Source organism: Phyllobates terribilis, unplaced genomic scaffold (assembly GCF_046119375.1).
Source record: "Phyllobates terribilis strain yellow unplaced genomic scaffold, ASM4611937v1 Scaffold_8__6_contigs__length_399053987, whole genome shotgun sequence".
NCBI lineage: Eukaryota > Metazoa > Chordata > Amphibia > Anura > Dendrobatidae > Phyllobates > Phyllobates terribilis.
Window position 1 is genome coordinate 364,284,745 of NW_027362768.1, and position 24,156 is coordinate 364,308,900.

Consider the following 24,156-nt stretch of genomic DNA (forward strand, 5'->3'; position numbering starts at 1 on the left):
ACACTACTGCATTCTGCCGTCTCTCGGGATCATGTATCAGCTTCTATTGGAACAGATTTCAAGACACTGATTGCAATGGGTTCTATATTCAAGGGCAAACATAAAGGGGGGTCTTAAGACTCTCACCCCAACCCGAGAGATTTGCCAACTCTCCTGGGAGATCTCTTCTTTTTCCTGGAAGCCTTCCAGAGTTGCCAAGTATGAGTTAAATATAAATTATTAAGCATTAACCACTAAACCAGCCTTGACCTCAAAGGGTTTGTCTCATCGTAGTTGAACAGGAGCGTGCCTCTCCTCTGCCTCCTGGCTTCCTGCTTGCTGGGGGCGGTGCGCTCCTGTTTGATTGACAGCTTGGACAAGTGGTGAAGATGGGAGTGGTGAAGATGGTGTTCCACTCTCTGATACCCCAAGTGGTTAAATGTATTTTATAGTAATGTATGTTATCTGAAAGCAAACTCATGGGGCTGCAGGTTAGCCTAGACAGGGTTAAGTGTAACAGCCGACCCAGATTGGGGAGAGGAACTGAGAGTTAGTCTCATGAACAGGAAGTTCAAGTTCAGTTAGGGAGAGTGTGGTGAAGTCATATCAGATGTCAAGTGCAGGGGGCTGCTAGGGCCAACGTGAGCCTACTACTCGGGGCAGTGGATTGCCATATGACCATTCCGTGTGGACCCGTCTCTCAGTCCTGGAACCTCAAGATGGGCATCAGAGCTTTTGGGCATGTCAAGCCTGCGGGAAAGACAGACACAGTCTCTCTGAGGCGGAAGATAATGGAATCCGGTTGCACTGCCTTTGGTGGAACAGAATTCCCAGTACTAGTGGAGACAGCAGAAAAAAGGATGTTCTACCCAGACCGAGTTCTAAGGCTGAAGTTCTGTCCGGTACCAGAGGGAAAGACTGTACCCTGTTGTGCCCTATCCTACATGCTTTACTATAATGACCGTAAACTGCTCGGTAAACGTTTGACTGTTATAAAGCATTTGGGGTCCCCTGGATTGTGTGCTGCGGTTCTAGAAGATGGAAGCCTGGAGCCAGTGGAAGTCTATGGCCCACAAGTAAGTGTGATGCACCCCCCACATAGCAGCACACCGGGAATGGGACACGACTTTCCTGTAAGGTGCCAGAGCGTACAGAAGCAGCAGCTCGTCCACGACTACCTTGTTCAGGCATCTTACACAGCATCGGAGGAGCGCAGAGGAACTGGAGCTGTCCGGATCCTGAAATCCAGCCGGGATGCTTACAAATGCTATAGCAAAGAGCTTGGAAGCGCTGCGCTCCTTGCCTAGAAGACCAGCTCTGAATGCAGAGACAGCTCGTAGTAAACTACAGAATTTAAAATCCCACCGCAGAATTGCAAAGTTCTTTGTTTTTGAAAGTACCTTTAAATTTTAACCATTTAGGAACTTGAGAATAACAAGGGTTATTCCAAAAAGTCATGTTATCCCTTATCTATTGAATAGGAGATAACTTGCTAATCACTGGGAGTCTGACCCAATCTCAATAATTTGTAAAAACAAACCTGTGCCCACAACGTTTGTGCTCCAGCATCTATGTCCGCTGCCAGAAATTAACGTGGCTGACCAATAAGCGCCATCTTACAGGACACCCAACGCTGACCTCTATTTGCAGGGAAACTTTTGCCATCTTGGGGTAGCAGTCACGGATCCATTTTCAGTGTGGATATATTATTATGAATTGCCATAGGATAAAAGCCATATTGAAGTCTGTCATTACGGTATATGTCGGCTGCTTGGGATGATTTGCTGCACAATCACAGCAGCTAAGTCATGAGAAAACTGTGCAAAACTTTTTGTTAATGGCTGCCGTGTTCGCTGCTGGCACCAGGTTATAGTCGAGACCGTCTCATTATGGAAGTGCATTCGTCACCCCCATCCCGGGTCATAAAGTCTTTACAGAGCACCGAGTCATCTCAGCGACTCAAACAGTACTGACTCCTCTGCCTTATGCCGCCATATTGTGCCCATGTGTGGTCCGTCACACTCATGAATCATGTCTACTACTGGCACATGATCACTCGCATCTCTGCTGCACGAATATAATTAATGGCACATACAGTAGTCACTTATATATATGGCAAAAAAGATTTTGTCCCATTAACGAACAATGATGGACGATTATCTGGCCCAATCCAAAAAGAGAATGCTGACAGCATTCAACGTCCAGAAGCTCCAAGGAACCCACTTGGAAAACATCAGTCAAAGTTAAAGTAGACAGCGTCCAGTCCAGGGTAGTTCAATAAAAAAGTGAAATTTATTCTTCCATTATCCAAAATACAATGTTTCGTCCTATAACGGGTTTATAAAGACCTACTATAGGTCGAAACGTTGGATTTTGGATAATGGCAGAATAAATTTCACTTTTTTATTGAACTACCCTGGACTGGACGCTGTCTACGTGAAATTTGATCAATTGGCCCAGTCACACTCGCTGATAAAGACTATAGGGGGAAGAATGCTGATTAATAAGATTCCCATACAGAATAATCCTGTCGACAGCACACCACGAGTATACACAGGGCGAAGTGCTGTCAAAAACTATGACTTTTATGAACGATCTCTTCATCCGTTGACTGATTATTTCGCTCCTTAATCGGGTAATAATTGGCGACATTACCCAAGATGATGATCAGTAATGATCGTTCTTATGGGCACTCGTTCACATATTACCTGCCCGTCCAAATGGGCCTTTACTCTGGTCTGTGACCGTCCCAAAATTTGGATAGTCCGGCAGTACCCCAGAAGCCACAATAATCTTCATCGGCCCCAGACACAATCGAAAAGATCAAAGATCCCCCCATATTATTCTGGAAAGGCCATCCAGCTCTCAAGGGTCTGTGTTTTGTCCCCACCCCTCATTAATATGTCCGCTGTTGCCTGTATGAGATGAGAATTTTTGGATTTCCCAGTTATATTCACTGCAGGTAAATTGCTACTGAACAAAAAATATGGCTGCTCGGGTCTGTCACCGAGGATCTGGAAACCATGGAAACAAGAAAGTGGTGCAGGTTATAGGAATATCATATAATATGGAGAACAGAAGCTGCTATACACTGCCGGGACCCCACAATACGCAGGCCTGGGGATAGAAGGAGTGAGGGCCCAACCGGGCTCTGGTTCTAAACACCCCCTACTCAGTAGATGTGTAATAGCTGTGACAATCTAGGGACTCGGTCCCACCAGGAAACATGCTGATCTCGCTGGGACCACCCATTTATAGGTGGGTTTTGAGTAAACCCTGCATCTTTGTGCCATGGGACATCCTCAAATTTACTGGGACTGTTTCCGGATAATTTTTGAAAGATGCCAAGTATGGAAGCCACCACCAGAGGTTCCTGGTGGTGGCTTATTCTCCATCTCCAAATTGACAGTCGAGAGAGCTGGTGGGCCCAGTGCTATCTAAGATCTATGGGCACCAGATAGTTGTAGTCCGGGGTCCTGCCTGGTCCTCCTTGGTAGCCGGAGTAGCGTGGTCTTCACTTCTGAGTCCAGCAACCTGGGCATCTCTTCCACTTACTAGGTTCCATGGACATCATGACTTTGTGGGGCCTAGTAAGCACAAGAGACGCTCAGTATGCCAGGCCGAGGATGCCATACGCAGAAGTGAAGGCTTCCCTACTCCAGCTGTCATGGATGCCACACCAGGGCAATGCAAATCTTTCTACTCAACTCTAATGGGCACCTTTAAGGGTCAACATTTTTCAAACCCCTGTCCTACTGAGTAGGCTATCATGCTGTACAGATCTCTGGCACGGCACCTCTGAGGTGTATACGCTTAGCCGTGGGATGAATATGGAGGAATGCTGAGTTTCGGCCTAGTAGGTGTTGGGTCCAGGTATGGACCCCAGGTCTTCAGACTACGCCTCTGATACTCTCCGCACGTACAGGCACAGCAGCTGTAAGTCAGCGCTGGTTTTCGTGCTGTGTAGTAAGCTCCATATGTTGTTTTTGCAGACGGGTCTGGAATTGTGGAAAAAACAACATTGAAATATTTAATGGCAGATATGAAGCCATCTGCCCGCCATGTCTGTAAGGGGCCCTTTAAGGCGAGGGATGTTTATTTGTGGTGTGCGCTGTATAATGATGGAGTAGGAGGTCAGGTGCAAAAAACATGACCAGAAAGGTGTATGCAAAGCAAAAATAATAAATACAAAGATACAGAGTGGACCATAAAAAGTGGAGAAGATCTAGAAGGCAACCAATCAAAGGTTGGCTTTGGTATGCTAAAATCAACTGTTTAATTTTTCAGCAGCGCCTCTGCAGGAAAAAAGAAGTATTACACAGTTACTATTGTAACTATGGATGTCTCGGGTCCTCCAGAGGCATAGACACTCTTTGTCACTCGCCCTTAACTCCATCTTTTCTACGGTCACATTGTAGCCTTTTTGGACTACCCGCTCCCCCCATTCTTCCAACATCCTGGACTCTAGGGGAGTTTTGATAAATTGAAGGACTAAATATTTCTGAAATGAATCTTTCATGTTGGATTTATGGGAAGCTAATTACTGGTGAGTGTGCGGAGATTTACAGCATATTGATCATCATGACCAACATCGCTCCCGCCATTCTTGTTTTATCGCCTCGTCCCCCTCCCCAGAGAGTCCTGTTACTTCTCTGCTGAGATCTGCACGCACAGGATAATGCCGCTCTGCCGTTCACACGTGTCGTGTGTGAAGCGCGACATCCCCGCCGCACACCTCATTTGTAATGTTTCTTATGAATGAATGCAATCATTTTCCAATACATGTCGAGTCTCTGAGCAAAAAGGGCAAAGTCCAGAGGTCATCAGCCTGGAATATAATACTGCAGACATGCGGGTACAAAACATATCTGCATTACAAGCTGAGAGGCCTATAGTGATCACAGGGACTGGCACAATAATAAACAAGGGCATAACATAGACAACCTGAGGGCAAATTACTGGCAGATGGGACCATGGAGGATAATACAGGATCAGTAATGCAATGTCTGTACACAGTGACTGCACCAGCAGAATAGTGAGTGCAGCTCTGGAGTATAATACAGGAGGTACCTCAGGATCAGTAATGTAATGTATGTACACAGTGACTGCACCAGCAGAATAGTGAGTGCAGCTCTGGAGTATAATACAGGATGTAACTCAGGATCAGTACAGGATCAGTAATGTAATGTATGTACACAGTGACTGCACCAGCAGAATAGTGAGTGCAGCTCTGGAGTATAATACAGGATGTAACTCAGGGACTTTTGCCTGTGTCAGTTCAGTTCTGTTAAGTTGATCTTTAGGGTAGAGAATGTGATTAGTATTTACTTGCATCTCCATGGAAGATGATCAGGCTGGGATAATTGTGATGTATTCATGGAGACTCTTCTATGATCCCTACAATACAGTTTATATAGATGTGAAATGTACCAGAATTTGCACTGTACACTAATAAAAAGTGTGCCCGGGATTATAAAAAATATTGTTTTTTTAATTTTCTGAAACAGCGCCTCTCTGGTCCGGTGGAGGTGTCTGCTATCATGGCTCCATTTTATTAAGTGAATGCTGAAAAGTCACTGACTTTGGTCAAGATTGGTGCTGTTTCTGAAAAATAAAAAAAGACCCTTATTCCTAATTCCAGAGTACCCCTATAAATAAACGAAAACTAAAAAAAAGATAATTGCCTCATTAGAAAAGTATCTGAAAATGCCCATTTCTCTGCCGTGTGTCTGTCCTGATGACAAGGCACATGTCTGAGATACAGATTTCCCGCAGCCCCGTGTCCTCACACCCTGATCCGACGCAGCGTGCCAGCGCTCCCAGCGGGGCCATATAGGATTAGACTGGCAGCTGGGCGCTTAGTGTCAGCTCCCCTTACACATGGCACATCACCCAGCCCAGAATCTGCGGCAATGACAGCATGATCTCCTGTCCCTTCACGTGCTGCGTCCCTTGCAATGTGTGCCGTCAGATTATGCTCTATTACTCTGCCTGCTTAGCCGCAGAAGACTTGATCCTGTGCTGGGCGACTGCAGAAAAAAATGGCATTGCATGGGTTAATGTTCTAGCAATCTGACATTTGCATCTACTGTAGTGACCTGCATTCTGCATGGATGTGATGCCCGGTGAATATCTTTATGATGATATGTGCACTCACATGTTTGCTGTCATCCCCTGCGGTGGGCTGCACATGTCCGCTGCTGCATGGCCTTCCCCATGCTGATGATGCGGGGCTCACCTTGGCAGTGTCACTGCAGTTCATTCAGCACAGCTTCCCTCTGCCTGCAGACAGCTGACTGGATGCTCAGACCCAACTAGCAGAGCCCAGCTGCAGGGATCCGGATGCAGTCGCTATGTGGAGCTGATGTGCCTATTCCTCATCCTAATAGGATGGAGCACTTTACGTAAAATATACAGGGATGCAATGAGAATCCATGTCAAAATTCATTACTAACTAAGAATCCCACTCTTAAAAGATTTTTTTTTTTTGCATTATTATGATGAATAAAATAAATCCATTCACAGAGAATAAATGTAATTTTACATTTCAACACTAGATGTCACTGCAGTGTGAGACACTCTACAGTAGGCCATCTCGCTTTACAGCTTGTTGTAAACGTGCAGGTAAAATAGACGCTGCAAAATGGGAATCGGTGCAGAGTAGCGTGCTTAAAATGTGAGTCTGCTCGCTAGGAATGAGGATGCGTCGAGGCCTGGTGCGTAAATATTGCACCCCTACGGTCTGACTGAACTTAGATTACTAAAGATCTGCTACTATATGGACACTCAGTAGTAGCAAAAGTAGTAATCACACCCCAAAAGGTCCCTCTGCCGCACCAGAATTACATAGTTACCAGCTTAGTTTCACTCTACCTGTGTTCCTCCCCCTCACAAATTGGAATTACTATTTTTGGGTGGGGTTTACATGAACTCCGTCCTTGTTTAGTTGGCAGCTATGGACAGTTAAAAATTTTGCACTGGCGCTAAACTTTTTGCTTGAGGATCCCCCGTGTTATACCAGCTGACGCTATCCTGGGTCCTCCTTTAATGCATCAAGGGTACTACGAACAGATCCTAATTTAAAGAGGACCTATCACCAGGTCAAAAGTGTCCAGTTTTTGCTCTCACTTTATTCCCTTTGCTCCCCGGAGTATTCCGCTTTTAGTTTTTTTTAAATCCGCCATACGGTTCCAGAGATATGGGCCTTTTTATTTACAGCTAATGGGGGCGTGGTTATACAGAGCAGCTGAAAAACACACCCACAAAGCCATGTCAGCCACGCCCCCTTGGTGAAGACCATAAAAATCAGCACTAAATAAAAAGGCCCATAACTCTGCAGCCTTATGGTGGATTTCAAAAAAAATAAAGCAGAATACTCAGATGAGCCTGGGAATAAAATAAGAGTGAAAAATGGCCACTTCTAACCTGGGTTGTTGGTCCCCTTTAAGCCAAAGCATTAATGACTTAAATCATCTCTCAACTTAAAAAAAGTTATACGATGTGTCAGTCCTGAGATGATTAACGATATTGGCCTGACCCTAAATATTCGGGTTCCCCTTTTTCTCTAAATCCCGGTAAGGAAACATATCTGTCCTCTCAAAGAATAACTTTCACTTGAAGGAAAAATATACACGCCCTGCGCTGTTTATTTTACTGACATGAATGGAGTAACATGTGGCCGGTGTTTACATTGATCCCCCCCCAAAAAAAGTGTCTACTTTGCATTTTTTCATTCATGCATTCAGGACTTTTATGGCCCCTATTCTAAAGTGTGTACCCTCACCTTCACTTTGGGAGAGTAACTTAAAGCAACCAATCAGAGATCAGTTTTATTTCTGCAAACGTTCACTGGAAATAAAAAGTGCAATGTGATTGGATATTGTGGGGACACCTCTGATTTTAATTTAAAAATTATCACCGCCCCCTGGCCACTTTAGGTACTGCGACCAGCGCTAGAATTTAGAGTTAATAGGATGCAAATTGCCTCTTCAGAGAAAAAGAGGACTTGTACTCTATAGCGCCACCTATTGGAAGCAGCAATCCTACAAGTCACAATCAACCCTTTAATGAGTCGTGCAATATGACTTAGGATAAAAGCCACATCAGAATTGAGATTCAGTTCAGGACAGTCCCAAATTTGCCAGGACTATATCTGAAAAATTGGGACAGTCTCAACAAATTCAGGACTGTTTAAAACCTCATTGATTTTAAAGGACACCAACCATCTCTCCTGTGGTGGCACTGTAAGGGATCTTCACACCCCCTTCAGACTTTAGGAGGAACCTTCTAACAAGCAGTATTATAGGGGAATTCTCCTTTAAGACTGGAATTTTAACAGGGAATTGCCACAAACCATAGTAAATTATGTCACAGATGGAAAAAAGTCATATTGTTTTTTATTATAAATCTTTTATAATACTATATTAGGTAACAACTTGGACCGGGGCTTGGTTTAGCGACTATTCCGCGGTAGGATTTAGGAGAAATTTAAAGGAATGAATTACGAGGATTCAGGGGGCTGTTCTGTCCAGGAATTATTTCATATCGAATGTCTAAGTACAGATGAGCGTCCCAGATTTGTAGGAGAAATAGAGCCGACGTTCTTCTGTTTGACTCTTAGAACTTTTAAATGCATTTCATCCCGTTATTCTTCTCACTCTACGTTTCTTTAAATGGGTTTTCCACTACTTTATAACACATTATAAATTAGGCCAAGGTTGGTGGGAAATTAAAAAAAGTGTTTTAAAATAGAAGACAAATCATTTAAAGGGGATGTGTCACTTGACATAAATATGTAATTTTTTTTAACTGGTGTAAATGCTGCTGTTCTCCTGAATCTAGTGCTGTCTCTCTTATGTTCCTGAGCCTCTCCATTCATGAAATATGGCCCCCTCTCCCTTGTATGTAAATCTAGTCTTGTTAGTGCTGTGGGCGTGGTCATCTACTCTTCTCTGTGGGTGTTGCCTTCAAGACCACGCCCTCTTAGCTAACAAGACTGGATTTATATACAAGGAATAAGGAGCCATATCTCAGGATTGGAGAGGCACAGGAGCAGAAGAAAAACATCGCCGGATTCAGGAGAACAGCGGCATTTACACCAGGTAAAAAAATAATACATATTTATGGTAAATGACAGGACCTCTTTAAGGCATCTTTTAAAAGGGTAAATAATTGTAGAAGGCCTTGAGGTGGGGTCTATCTCCAAAACAGAAGTTCCGTACCCCGTGCCACAACTGTGATTGGATATTTCTGTGTCCATTGCACTTCCACTCATTTACACCTGCACATCTGACTTAACTAATATGGCCAAAAATAAGAAGGGCTACCTAAGATACATATGTGATAAAAGAGGTGATCACTTCTGAAAAAATTTCAGATGCCCGTTTATAAATTGAGTGAAGAGCCAAAGTGGTGTCTTTTAGTGTGGAGGATCGTGCATAATCGATTTCTATGATAATTGTGTAATACCCTATCTCCCCTAGGGTGGCGCTGCTGAGATATTGAACACTTTCTAACGATTTACCCTGCAGATTTCAGTTGATCACGAATCAGTGGACAACATGAGGCTGATTTATGATCCCTTTAAGAATTAATCTTCACATTACATCCTATGGTAATGCCGCACAATAATCCAGTAATAGCGGAGGCGAGGCCGCTCCTAACGCTCATTTCGCCTCATTCAGCGCTTAGTCGCTTCTGGTCACTTATCCTCTTACATTTGCAGCTTCGTGGTAATGAAAGGACGAGCGCTGAATCACATCAGGATTAATTTGTGCCATTTGTGGGCGCTCTGCCAGGGTGCTGCGTGCCCGGGAAGAGAACTGCATTACCCTCACTCATTACTAATGACAGAGACAGGTTTCGGCGAGGTTAACAGGAAAAAATACTTGGCAGATCAGTCACTGCTAAAAAATATTATGTAATCGTGGAGGAGCGCGGCCTCGTCCCCCGGACACATCGCTGCCTGCAGAGAATACGTCCTAATCCCCGGTCGCCCCATAATGGCTCCTCACACGCCGGAGATTGCTCACATCTGATTCATGACACAGATGTAGGAACTGGGACAATGCAGTAATGACGGCGCCGAATAATCACCGGTAATGTTTATACGGCAATAAGGAGTATAATAAACTGCGAGGAAACACGAAAATATCTCATACTACTGAACAGTCCTGTATGATACTCATAATAATCATCCATCCATATCTGTCTATCATAAATCTATCTATCTATTCTGATGATGAAAAATGGATTCTCTCTCTATTCATCTATCTATCTACAATGGGGAAAATAAGTATTTAATACACTGACGATTTTTGCAAGTTTTCCCCCCTACAAAGAATGGAGAGGTCTGTCATTTCTATCGTAGGTCACTTTACCTGTGAGAGACAGAACCTAAAAAAAATCCAGAAAATCACATTGTATGATTTTTACATAATTAATTTGCATTTTATTGCATGAAATAAGTATTTGATACAATAGAAAATCAGAACTTAATATTTGGTCCAGAAACCTTTGTTTGCAGTTAGAGGTCAGACGTTTCCTGTAGTTCTTGACCAGGTTTGCACACACTGCAGCAGGGATTTTGGCCCCCTCCTCCATACAGATCTTCTCCAGATCTCTCAGGTTTCGGGGCTGTCGCTGGGCAACATTGAGTTTCAGCTCCCTCCCAAGATTTTCTATTGGGTTCAGGTCTGGAGACTGGCTAGGCCACTCCAGGACCTTGAAATGCTTCTTACGGAGCCACTCCTTAGCTGCCCTGGCTGTGTTTTGGGTCATTGTCATGCTGGAAGACTCATCTTCAATTCTCTTACTGAGGGAAGGAGGTTGTTGGCCAAAATCTCGTGATACATGACCCTATCCAACCTCCCTTCAATACGGTGCAGTCGTCCTGTCCCCTTTGCAGAAAAGCACCCCCAAAGTATGAAGTTTACCCCACCATGGTTTACGGTTGGGATGATGTTCTTGGGGTTGTACTCATCCTTCTTTCTCCAAACACGGCGAGTGGAGTTGATACCAAAAAGTTCTATTTTGGTCTCTTCTGACCACATGACCTTCTCCCATGTCTCGTCTGGATCATCCAGATGGTGGTCATTGGTGAACTTCAAACGGGTCTGGACATCTGCTGGTGTGAGCAGGGGGACCTTGCGTGCCCTGCAGGATTTTAATCCATGATGGTGTAGTGTTTTTATAATGGTAATGTTTGAGACTGTGGTCCCAGCTCTCTTCAGGTCATTGACCAGGTCCTCCTGTGTAGTTATTGGCTGATTCCTGACCTTTCTGAGAATCATCCTTACCCCACAAGGCGAGACCTTGTGACGCGCCCCCTGGGACCGTGGGGTACTCTGTAGCCGGGCCGGTCCTTTTCTGGGTTAGACACGACGGCAGTGACCCGGTCCGTGGCCCCGGGTGGTCAAATGAAGAAAAAGTAAAAGTCAGTTTTGGGGAATATATTCGTGATGCCACCCGTGGTATACGGCTATATGGGGCCGCAGCTGCGGTGCAGATCCACTGGAGCTGATGGTGACACAGCAGAGTTGGTTCAGCTCTTCACAGGCAGAGCTTAGCTCCAGGGCAATATATGATGAATTGTGGAGGTAGATGTTGTTGGTGCGGTGTAATGCAGGGCTGAGGGCGCAGGTAATGACCAGACAACAAATTAATGGCGGTTTCCTCTATCTTTACTTGCGGTTTGTCAGAGCAGACCAGGGCACGGGTACTAGCTGGTGGTGGAGGTCCGGGCGGCCTAGAAGCAGTTTGGGAATCCACCTTGCCAGGTGGCGTTGTAGGCCTTCCCTCTGCGCTATTCTCTTTGGCCCTGCTGCTTAAAGCTATGCTCCGGCCCTCGTTCCTGAGCAAAACGTCTATTCCTCACCCGTATGGCAGGCAGCTTGAGCCTTCTTCAAGTGTCGCTCCTTTGTGGCGGCGCTGGGCCCTAGGATGCTGCCGAGCTGCCGGGCGTCTGGTGGGGCCAGGAGACCTGCAGTCTCCTGCCCTCCGGATTTAGCTGCTGGGCCTTCAGTGCCCCACAACCACGGACTCCGGTGTCCGATTCCCTTGCGCTTCTCTCTGGGGCAAGCTTGTTCACAGCTCCCTTCCCCAGGTCCTTCCTCGTCGCTCTCCTGTCTCCAACTCCTTGAACTCACTTTTTCTAACACCGCCTCCAGATTCCAGTTTGAAGGGGAGGAGCTCCCCTTTCTGGTCTGGAGCCAGGAAAGTGTTGGATGCTGGTAAACCTGATCAGGGGACCCCTCTTTGCTTCTAGGCATGGCATCACCCCCTGGGAGGGAGGCAATGCCACTGTGGCAACTGGACCCCAGGGGTGCCACATTTGCATGCAGGTCCAGACCGAGGAAGATTGGCAGTCATCTTGTGTTTCTTCTATTTTCTAATAATTGTGCCAACAGTTGTTGCCTTCTCACCAAGCTGCTTGCCTATTGTCCTGTAACCCACCCCAGCCTTGTGCAGGTCTATAGCTCTTTGGTCTTGGCCATAGTGGAGAGGTTGGAGTGTGATTGAGTGTGTGGACAGATGTCTTTTATACAGGTAACAAGTTCACACAGGTGTAATTAATACAGGTAATGAGTGCAAAGTAGGAGGGCTTCTTAAAGAAAAACTAACAGGTCTGTGAGAACCAGAATTCTTGCTGGTTGGTCGGTGATCAAATACTTATTTCATGCAATAAAATGCAATTTAATTATGTAAAAATCATACAATGTGATTTCAGGTTTTTCTTTTTAGATTCTGTCTCTCACAGGTGACGTGTACCTACGATAGAAATGACAGACCTCTCCATTCTTTGTAGGTTGGAAAACTTGCAAAATCGGCAGTGTATCAAATACTTATTTTCCCTACTGTATCTCATATCTATCTTTACACCCCATAATTTATGGACATTTACAGATCAGGTCGACCATTGTTGCCCGGCAATTGGAGTATCGTGCTGGGGTTAGTGCCCCGTCTCGGTGGCTTATATTATAGAGGGTGTTTTACCTTCTAGTCCACCTCCCCGTGTCAGACCGCGCTGTGTAACACGAGACGTAGATTTCTATGTGGCAGCAGCACATTGTCTTGGGACTTTACCTTTCTACAGACAGAACAAAATAAACAAGGAACGCCGCCGCCATACACGGGAGTCACCCAGTCATGTGCGTCTGAAAAAGTCCTTGAGTCGTCCTTCTATATCTGGTGTCAAAAATTCTGTTCAGCAAGATCTCAGATCCATCCTCTTCTGTGGAGGAAAGGGGGAGGCCGAGGGTCCTTCTTCTACCCCATATTCAGACACCAGTACTAAACAAGACATGGGGGTACGGGGTTCAGTTTTGCATCAAATTAGTCCTCTGGGTAAAACTGTTGGTAAAGTTTCTGCCATCTTGGTGCCGCAACCTGGAAAGTTCCAGCTGACTGCTATGTGGTTAATCTGGGATTACGATGCATGTGCATGGGAACCACTAACTACAGGGCGCCTGACATCACAACATACCAAGGGTATAACTGCAGGATCAGGAGCCCCCAAATCCACAGCAGATTCAGTAATCCCATGTGACCTCCGACAACACGAAAAGAAAACGCTTCAACTGCAAATACATAAATAGTAATAAGCTCACACCTCAGCCGAAAACAATTACACCTCGTGATAAAAGGAGATGCCATGGGTGTGCGGGCCAGATAGGGAGTGTAATGGGCCCCCACCCTGTCTAAGTGAGCATTAGTCAATGCCTGCACCACGTGCTGTCTGAGCCGAGACCTCGCACTATGGATTCATATTTAGCAACCAACAAGAGATTAGAGTGCATTCATCACTTCTATAGAGAAAATCTCATCATCCGACCGGATTATTAAGACATGAGCCGCAATACCAGAGAGAACCTGCAGACAGGAGGATAGTTTATAGGAAGTTAGTCCAAGTTTATTGAAGTTAGCCCAAGTTTGTAGCAAGTTAGCCCAAATTTATGGGAAATTAACCCAAGTTTGTAGCAAGTTAGCCCAAGTTTGTAGCAAGTTAGCCCAAGTTTGTAGCAAGTTAGCCCAAGTTTGTAGCAAGTTAGCCCAAGTTTGTAGCAAGTTAGCCCAAGTTTGTAGCAAGTTAGCCCAAGTTTGTAGCAAGTTAGCCCAAGTTTGTAGCAAGTTAGCCCAAGTTTGTAGCAAGTTAGCCCAAGTTTGTAGCAAGTTAGCCCAAGTTTGTAGCAAGTTAGCCCAAGTTTGTAGCAAGTTAGCCCAAGTTTGTAGGAAGTTAGCCCAAGTTTGTAGGAAGTTAGCCCAAGTTTGTAGGAAGTTAGCCCAAGTTTGTAGGACGTTGGCTCAAGTTTATAGGAAGTTAGCCCAAGTTTATAGGAAGTTAGCCCAAGTTTATAGGAAGTTAGCTCAAGTTTGTAGAAAGATATCTCAAGTTTATAAAAATTTAGTCAAGGGTATAGGAAGTTAGGCCAAGTTTATACTCTTCAAAGACATCTTGGAAACGCTTGAAAAATGGGAAGACCTCTGGTGTTCCTGAAAAAGGTACCAAATTCCCTAGGTGCCACCAAAACCTCTTGAGAACTAACAGAAGCTGCACTTCTAGAAGATTTATTGTGCACAATGCCAGAATGCTCCATCTGATAACAAAGCCCTAGTGTCCAAACACACATCCAAGGGGCATGGAAAGGTTGCGGATTCTGACAAGAGGTGTGAACATGAGGAACATTTTTTCGGCAGCACTTTATGTACCATTACAAATTTCCTCCTATCTAAGGGGTAGCATTTCTCCTTGCGGAGAGCGTCATGTTAAGCATGTCACGGTGAGGAGACTTTTAAAGCCGCAATGCTCCTCTGGGAAATATGCAAATTGTCTCTTCAGAGAGGAAGAGGACCAGAACTCTAGTGCCACCTATAGGAAGTTGCAATCCTAAAAGTCAATAGTGACCCTTTAACAAGCCTTGTCACATGACTTAGGACATAAGCCAGAACCAGAAACTCAATTTGCAGACACTGTGTTTCGGGTACCGGTCTCACGCCTCTCACCCAGCCAAACCAGAACTCACACTTTGCACTGATGAGGGACAGTACCCTGAAACACAGTGTCTGCAAATTGAGTTTCTGGTTCTGGCTTATGTCCTAAGTCATGTGACAAGGCTCGTTAAAGGGTCACTATTGACTTTTAGGATTGCTACTTCCTATAGGTGGCGCTAGAGTTCTGGTCCTCTTCCTCTCTGAATTTCCTCCTCAAACAGCATTTCTGAAAGTTGGCAAGCATGAGCGTCCATGTTTTTCCAATTCTGTATACAACATTTATTTATTAGTTTTGCCCTTTTTACACCATATCAATATTAGAGTTAGAGTTGAGCAAAACGGTTTGCAGGACCCTGGTCTAGCAGTCATGTTGGTAGTCTGTGGCCGCTGGACCACAGTCCTGCTATCTGCAACCTCCCTGGCGCCATTTTGGATTAATAATAATGTCATGGTGGTCTACTAATCAGAAGAGATCTGGGGATATCATCGGTAGTAGGGAGTTTGCAGTGCAATGTTGTGTGGACTACCAATGTGGCCACTGGTCCTGTATAGAGGACATCCTCCATTCTGGAACCTGGGGCAGCGCTGCTCCGCTAGGATTGAATAGCTAACATGTAATGCTCTGTTTCACCTGTAGTGGCCGCTGCAGGGAAAATGTATAGCCAAACGCAGCAGCGACATCTGATCGCCCCGATTAAGGAAGATTGACCCATTGAGCGTCGTTTTCCTAAGCGCCTGAGTTTTTTTGGGTTGGAGGTGATGGTGGGGTGGCTGACTCGTAATTATGCCCCTGGACTACTTCCTGCAGTAGACCCTAATGTCTGTGAATTGTGGATGATGGGAGTTTTATTCTCAGAACACCTGGTGCCTGCACCTGACACACGAGAGGTGTTATTATAGCTGTGGTGTTTACTGAACCTGCCGGCATGTGGGTCTGAGCCGGCCCCGCACCGCGCTCTCCCGGTGACACATTCCATTCGCTCGGGTGCCCATTCTTGTCTGGGCTTGATCTTCAAGTGTCTTTGAAGTGGGCGCCACTAAATAGTTTGGAAATGAGAACAAGAATTCTTAAACCTGGTGCAGAAGAGGTGGGTAATTCTAGAAACAGCGCCCCTCCGTGGACTGCTTCTGGTATTGCAGCAATCCAAATGAATGAGCATGCGTTCATGTCAGTCAGCCCCCCCATGACTATAGGGGGTCACAATCATGGCTTACTATTAGTAGGGCCATCAGGAAGCAGTTTAGGGAACATCAGGACATAGAAATTAAACTGTAAGTCCCTTTAATTGTTCTAGAACTTCCTGCCTGCTGGAGTGTGGCTGGTAATTATAGGGCTGGTGTGTATTTGCTGTGAGATGTCATCAGACCTGATCCGTGCATTTACTCAGGATACAAACCGCTAATTTACATTCCTCTGCCTCCGCCTACGATACTGTAAGAAAGGACGGAAATGCAGTGCGGTATTATAAGAACCGCTCCATTGCCCTGCGCCATCACCCAACCGCGTCCCATCCTGGACATGTGACCGACGCGGCCAGTCACTGGACTCACATTTGACATCCCATTCAAGCTGATGTCACCGCCCAGTTCATGGCGGAGAATGGTGGCACCAGTACAGGGTTGGCGGGGTTTTTAAAAATAGGCTTTTATTACTTAGGGTTAAAGGGGAATTCCCATCTCCAAGTTCCTATCCCCATATGTAGCAGCTGTAATAATAATAATAATAATATTAGCAAATACCTCTAATAAGAAATGTGGTATGGTTCTTCTGATTAGCGAGGTCTCTTATCCCATGTGCAGGGCATTACAGTAGCTTAGGTATCCAAGGTTACGACCACTAGCAGCTAACTAACTGTCACTATATGAGTGATCGAAACCATGGATACTTAAGCTATTGTAATGCCCTGCACATGGGGTAAGCGACATAGCTAATCAGAAGAACATTTCTTATTGGAGGTATTTTCTAATATTATTACTATTACATATTGGGATAGGACCTTGGAGATTAAGGCAATTTTTAGAAAGTTCTACAAATTTGGAAAAACCCCTTTTAAGATATTTATTTCCCGACTATTGCAATATTGCATAGTTTGTTAATTTCTTTGATTAAAAAGATGACCGCCACTAAAAAAAAAAAAAAAAAAGGGGTTTTATGAGATTTAAAAAAAAAAAAAAAAAATTGTGGAAATATAGGGACCTGTCTAATATAAAGAAATAAGCATTGATTTCCCTCAAACTAGGGTGACAACATCCTATTTATCACGTGACCACTGCCATCAATCACTGGCTTCGGCGGTCACTCGCTGTACATGCAAACGTCCCTGACATACGAGATGTCATTACTGTGGAACAACATGAATTATAGAAGCGGTGGAGAGGAGAAGAGCATTCCCTACTCTTCCAAATATCCTTAGAAATCCCAGAAAACCCCTTTAATAGATCTGATATGAGAATTAGTTTGCATTCTTACCTCCCTGAGTGCACATGGGTGTAATGTGTATTAATGCAAGGCCGTCCAATCTCCAGCAGACTCAGATTATTAACGGTGGCATCTCTGAATACCAATGGGGCATTTCACTACTTAGTGTGGATCCCGAAAGTCATCACCCCCTGCTGTAGATAGGTGATGACTTGTGAAGATGGGAATATCCCTTTAAGGCAGAGAAGACTACGAAGACAAGTCTGAGAGTGTATTTATAAGCTGGTAGGTGACCGGGTGACCAGGAGATAGGATCCTAGCATTCAAAAATGGCCGACGACACTTGCAACTTCCTTAGGAAGAGCAGCTCTGGAGAACAAACTGCAGCTTTGTCAAGTGCAATACTGAGCAGATGTAAGAGAAGAACACAATTCTGAGCAGTAAATGATCCACCTACAACACGACAACAATGCGAAACCTGCCGGGAAGTTATAATCTATTTATAGTTTACTGCAAATCATGTTTTGGGCTTTCTTTTTCCGCAGTCACAGAGATGAAGAAACCGGTGTCAAGACATGAAGGAGCTCATGAAGAAGCTAATGAAGGAGCTGCAGGTGATAAGGGATCGCGTTTCTGCTTTTTGCGCCTTTCCTGAGGCTGAGATGACACGACTCTGCTCACACGACCATTGCCGCCAACCCTGCTGAGCTCAGCTAAAGCCTCTTCCCCCGACACATGACAGTAATTGGATTGGATGGCGAAAGCCACGAGTGATATCATTACTCCAAAAACAGCAGATCGGAGGCTCGCAGCGGATCTGCCTCTAATCAGAGGAGGGGTGAGATCCAGCAGATCTGCAGAGGCTAAACTCTGTCCACGCTGTAATCCAACACCTCGTTTTTTACTATTTATGCTTTTTTTCCCCATTTTTTTAAGTGCATTTTTTCTTTTTTTTTACTTTTCTTAGAAATTTTAAATTTGCAACCTGGAAACGGTCATCAAGCTTCTGTTGACAGATCTGAAATGATTTACAACTTGGAGGGTATAGTGCGCTGTGCATCTGATTGGTGTCCATTGTGTTAGTTAGTGCGCTGTGCATCTGATTGGCGTCTGTTGCGTCAGTGCGCTGTGCATCTGATTGGTGTCCATTGTGTTAGTTAGTGCGCTGTGCATCTGATTGGCGTCTGTTGCGTCAGTGCGCTGTGCATCTGATTGGCGTCTGTTGCGTCAGTGCGCTGTGCATCTGATTGGCGGCCGTTGCGTCAGTGCGCTGTGCATCTGATTGGCGGCCGTTGCGTCAGTGCGCTGTGCATCTGATTGGCGGCCGTTGCGTCAGTGCGCTGTGCATCTGATTGGCGGCCGTTGCGTCAGTGCGCTGTGCATCTGATTGGCGGCCGTTGCGTCAGTGCGCTGTGCATCTGATTGGCGGCCGTTGCGTCAGTGTGCTGTGCATCTGATTGGCGTCTGTTGCATTAGTGCGCTGTGCATCTGATTGGCGTCCGTTGCGTTAGTGCGCTGTGCATCTGATTGGCGGCCGTTGCGTCAGTGCGCTGTGCATCTGATTGGCGGCCGTTGCGTCAGTGCGCTGTGCATCTGATTGGCGGCCGTTGCGTCAGTGCGCTGTGCATCTGATTGGCGTCCGTTGCGTTAGTGCGCTGTGCATCTGATTGGCGTCTGTTGCGTCAGTGCGCTGTGCATCTGATTGGCGGCCGTTGCGTCAGTGCGCTGTGCATCTGATTGGCGTCTGTTGCGTTAGTGCGCTGTGCATCTGATTGGCGGCCGTTGCGTCAGTGTGCTGTGCATCTGATTGGCGTCTGTTGCGTTAGTGCGCTGTGCATCTGATTGGCGTCTGTTGCGTTAGTGCGCTGTGCATCTGATTGGCGGCCGTTGCGTCAGTGCGCTGTGCATCTGATTGGCGGCCGTTGCGTCAGTGTGCTGTGCATCTGATTGGCGTCTGTTGCGTTAGTGCGCTGTGCATCTGATTGGCGTCCGTTGCGTTAGTGCGCTGTGCATCTGATTGGCGGCCGTTGCGTTAGTGCGCTGTGCATCTGATTGGCGGCCGTTGCGTCAGTGCGCTGTGCATCTGATTGGCGGCCGTTGCGTCAGTGCGCTGTGCATCTGATTGGCGGCCGTTGCGTTAGTGCGCTGTGCATCTGATTGGCGTCTGTTGCGTCAGTGCGCTGTGCATCTGATTGGCGGCCGTTGCGTCAGTGCGCTGTGCATCTGATTGGCGTCTGTTGCGTTAGTGCGCTGTGCATCTGATTGGCGGCCGTTGCGTCAGTGTGCTGTGCATCTGATTGGCGTCTGTTGCGTTAGTGCGCTGTGCATCTGATTGGCGTCCGTTACGTTAGTGTGCTGTGCGTCTGATTGGCGTCCGTTGCGTTAGTGCGCTGTGCATCTGATTGGTGTCCTTTGCGTAAGTGCGCTGTGCGTCTGATTGGCGTCCATTGTGTTAGTTAGTGCGCTGTGCGTCTGATTGGTGTCCGTTGCGTTAGTGCGCCGTGCATCTGAATGGCGTCCATTGCGTTACTCCGAAGAAATCCACAATTTTATCAATATGCAAATGAGGTGTTACGTGCTTTGTCCCGCCCACAGCACCTAACAAAAGTCTGCCTCCCAGGTCATTTACATCCTAAGCGCCTGCCTTCGTCAAAAATCTTGTGCCTGCTCACATCGACATGGTCCTCGCTCCTGAACTGTAAGACGCCCTTCTGAGCTACTGCGCATGCGACACCCCATTTAATTATTTTTAGCAGCCGCTCGGGGTAATGCAATATTTTAGGTGAACTTGGGTTATGAAAACCTTTTGGTGAGCAGTCACGGGGCATTATTATTATTTGTGGAGGACTTGAGGGGCATTATTACTTTTCGGGGTGCACTTAGGGAACAATATTAAATGGGCAATATGAAAATTCAAGGTGTATTATTACATTTTTAGGGGGTATCATTACTTTACAAGGGGCACTTGCAGCATGATTACTTCATAGGTGGGGCTTTCTATTATTTTACTGTCTGGGGCACAATATAGGGCACTAATATTTTTTTTTTCGGGGCGCTCACTGCTTTTCTGGAATTCTTGCTTTCTTAATAGCCCATTTTTGAGGTGGTGATTATGGTAATTAGTGCAGTATTTGATGGTACGATGCCACTGTATGGTCACTATGTGGTGGTAATATTGGTCTTAGTATTTGGGGAGCGTTTTATTCTAGCGAGGTGCCCTCTATTGATTAGGGAGTGTCCATAGCTGAATACATGGGGCCCACTTAGATGTGATTTGCTCCCAATTAGCTATTCCTCTGACTACAATGTATGGTTTGTTATGTGCTAGGGATGCTGTGCCGATTAGCTGGGGTTATCGTGATGAGACAATCCCTTTAAATTTCCATCTTTTGCATGGGAAATTTATAGAGCGTGATGCCAGGGGTCTGTGACACCCAACACCTACAGGAATGATGACTTTTGCTCTTGTCAGTGCCATGCAACGTGGGTTTGTGGTGCACGGAGCAGTTGTAAAATGAAAATCTTGGTCAAAGGTTGTATGATGATGGTGTATTCGTGCTCCGTACATCCCGCATGAACAGCAACGATCTGTTCACGGCGCTGTGAAGATAAGAAGCTTTTAGTGCCAACATTAAACATGGTCAAATGGGGCAACCATCTCGGCTCCTGTAGAGATGAGCCAGCGGGATGTACGGCACATCACATCCTCTTCAGGGCGCCATTACTTATCTCCAGATACCTGATCTTCAGGTCTAATGACACAGAAAGAGAGAGAGAGAGAGTGGTGTCTGAGACGGCACATCAAAGGTCATAGCTTATACCTGCTAACCAGCTAATCCCCGGCAGCAAACGGTAGGACGGTGGTGCTCCGCCATGTGAGAACCGGGTGTCCTGAGTGGCAATGTGAGGGCTACCAGGTGCTTTTCTGGACTCTCGTGTGTCAGAGAGAGCTGTCAAACTAGTATTCCAGGGCTCGAAGGGTTACTTTAATTCGCTGTGCTGCTTTTGTAGTTTTAGTAGATCCTTTTATGCATTTCTAGAACCTCCAGCTGTTTGTTCAGGACTTTGTCAAAGGAAGGAGTCAATAATAAAGAGAAAAGATTCTTTCTGGCTTAATCCACTTCTAGTTTTGGCTACAAAAATTGCATAAAAAAATGTCACGTGCGAAAAACCCCTCGGAGTGCTGCTGTTCTAGATCATCTAGTGTTGGGGAGGGGGGAGTCTTTTTTTTCAACATCAGGGTCGATGACACAGATCCTTACAATTTGAGAAAGTGACAAAGTGTCGCCGTTCTAGACGTTCTGGGAAAGTGCTCAACTGTTCTAGAACCAAAAGTGTCAATTCTCTAGAACATCTCGTGTCGGTGCTTTGCTTTTCTCAAGAACCTCATCTGTCTGCTGCTTTTCTAGTTTTAAACTTGACATATTATTGCTTTGAAACTTTTACCAATGTTCTCCTTTTTCTAGAACCCCGAGTGTAAGTCTGCTGGTTTTCTAGAAGCCAATCTTCAGTGTGTTGGTTTTCTAGAAGCATGGACCCTGATCCACCAAAGCAATTATGTTAGAATTCTGGTGTAATCGCTCTAGTTCTACATCTGGCAATAAGTTGCTTTCTTTCCAAAAATAAAGAAAAATATCCATGTCTTTCTTGAATGGTCTTAATTCTCAAATGGGTCCCTCACGTCAATGTCCTGTTTTTCTAGAGCCCCCAAGTGCTGGGGAACTGTTGTTTTTCTAGAACCCTGAGGGTCATCGTGCTGCTTTTCCACTTCTACTTGTGACATGACGGGTGTGGGTTTTTTTTTAAGAAAACAATATTTTAATGTTCTGTTTTCTTTTCTCGAACCCAAATGACTATATGTTTTTTTTTTTTTAAGAACCCCAAGGATCAGCCTGCTGGTTTTCTAGAATCCCAGTTTTTTTTAGAACCCCAGGGATCAGCCTGCTGGTTTTCTAGAATCCCAGTTTTTTTTAGAACCCCAAGGATCAGCCTGCTGGTTTTCTAGAATCCCAGTTTTTTTTTAGAACCCCAAGGATCAGCCTGCTGGTTTTCTAGAATCCCAGTTATCAACATGCTGCTTTTTCTAGTTCTCTATGTGATGTAGTTTTTTTATCATTATTAGAATTTTTGTGTTTTTTTTTTTTTAAAGAACCCGACAAGTCAATGTGCTTTTTTTTTAGTTTCTAGAAAGCACAAATGTGCTGTTTTTCTAGAACCCCACGCACCTATATGCTTCTTTACTAAACTCAAACTTCTAAGTGCTTCTTTTCCAGAACTCTGAATATCTTTGTGTTGTTCTTTGTAACAATTTTCAATGAATACGATTGTCAATGTGACGTCGTTCTAGAGCCCGAAGTTTCAAGGAGCCGTTCACGTGGGACCAGGGGCAGACACAGACAGGAGAGGACCCCTGTGCAAGAACAATATATGGGCCCTTTGCTGCCCAATAGCTCCTCATAATGCACAATGCCACCTGCTTTGGAGGTGTTGGTGGCCCCTTACATCTTCGTCCACCCCAAAATACTGCTTCTGATAAAATGTCGCCCCTTACGACCATGGACCCTATACCGTCATTTTTCCTTCTACCTCAAATTGTCAGGTTTTATATCATTATTTCACAGTGTCCCAAAAATATCATAAAAATGTGAAATATATGGGAATCACAAATCCATCTGCTAACTCTGGATCCCCAAAATCTGTTCGCAGGGTCTATGGCGGCAGCAGGAGATATCGGAGCAGGAGGATTACTTGTATATATGCTGCCTGTCGGTGCAGATGATGGAGGGCTATGGACGTATCCCATCCCCGGAGCCACCTGTATGATCCCAGAGATCAGCTGGGTTTGTCACTTGCAGTTACATTATTGAGAAAATCATGCACCTTACATGTTCAGCTCTGCTACATCCTAGGGTCTTACCTTCTTCTAGGACACGAAGCAACCCTCCGCCGCTGAGAAATACATAGGATTCCAGATGTTGGTGTGCGAAAAAAATGCTGAATATCCCAAATGACGGTGGATGAATGAGGCCGAGCGCTGCCGGTGTACAGTCCCCGGATCCTGAGTCTGACTCTGCTTCTCTTCCTCCCTCCAAGTGGCTTCAATAATCTGCACAGAGCATAATAAAGCTCAGGGTTACACCTCCAAATCTGACGGAGCCAGGAAAAAAAAAAAAAAAAAAGAAAGAAGAAAATCCTCTGCTGGAGCTGGAGAGCTGCCTCGTTCCTGCTCAGCCACTTTTTAACCTTCTCTTAGTTACATGCCAGGAAGAACAAGGAAAAGCCTGGGAGCGGCGAGAGATGGTGGCGGGCGAGAGACGGACGCGGGGACTTCTACGGATTTATTTATTGTGTTCTAAAATCCAAATCCGTAGATCAAAGAGGGACGACAACTACCCTGACTTTCCGCTCAGACGTCATTTAACAAAGAGACGGAAACTTGGAGGTGACCGTAAGGAAAGAATGTAGAAACCCCCCCCCCCCCACCAGTTCTGCAGTTTTCTAATAAACTTTGTGCTTCGATTCCTCGCGGTTTACAAGATCTCGGCGTGCTGTCAGTGAATAGAAACCGCCTGGCTTTTATCCTTCTACCTTACTTGATACTTTTCACAGCAATACTCAGTGATACATTGTAACAGATTTATGCCTACTCTGGATACAAATGTAACAAATCCTCAGCTGTGTGAGATATTGGGTTTGTAGGGGTTAATTTCAGCCTCTGTGTGCGAGCAGGAAGGTTCCTATTCCTGCTGAATCATGAAAAGTTCAAGAAA

At 45.4% G+C, this 24,156-nt stretch overlaps 1 protein-coding gene across 3 annotated transcripts in view; it reads right to left on the minus strand.

The window, feature by feature from the left end:
• PRRT3 (proline rich transmembrane protein 3) overlaps nt 1-23,571 on the minus strand; it is a 51,434-nt gene extending 27,863 nt beyond the window's left edge. Inside the window, exon 1 of one of the 3 annotated variants that reach the window (XM_073644824.1) lies at nt 23,304-23,571. The gene's annotated coding sequence lies outside the window, so the exon portion shown is untranslated. Of the gene's footprint in view, nt 1-6,136; nt 6,318-23,303 lie in introns of those variants that run through there. The other 2 variants (XM_073644823.1, XM_073644825.1) reach the window with 2 other exon arrangements.
• Between the last annotated feature and the right edge of the window lie 585 nt (nt 23,572-24,156).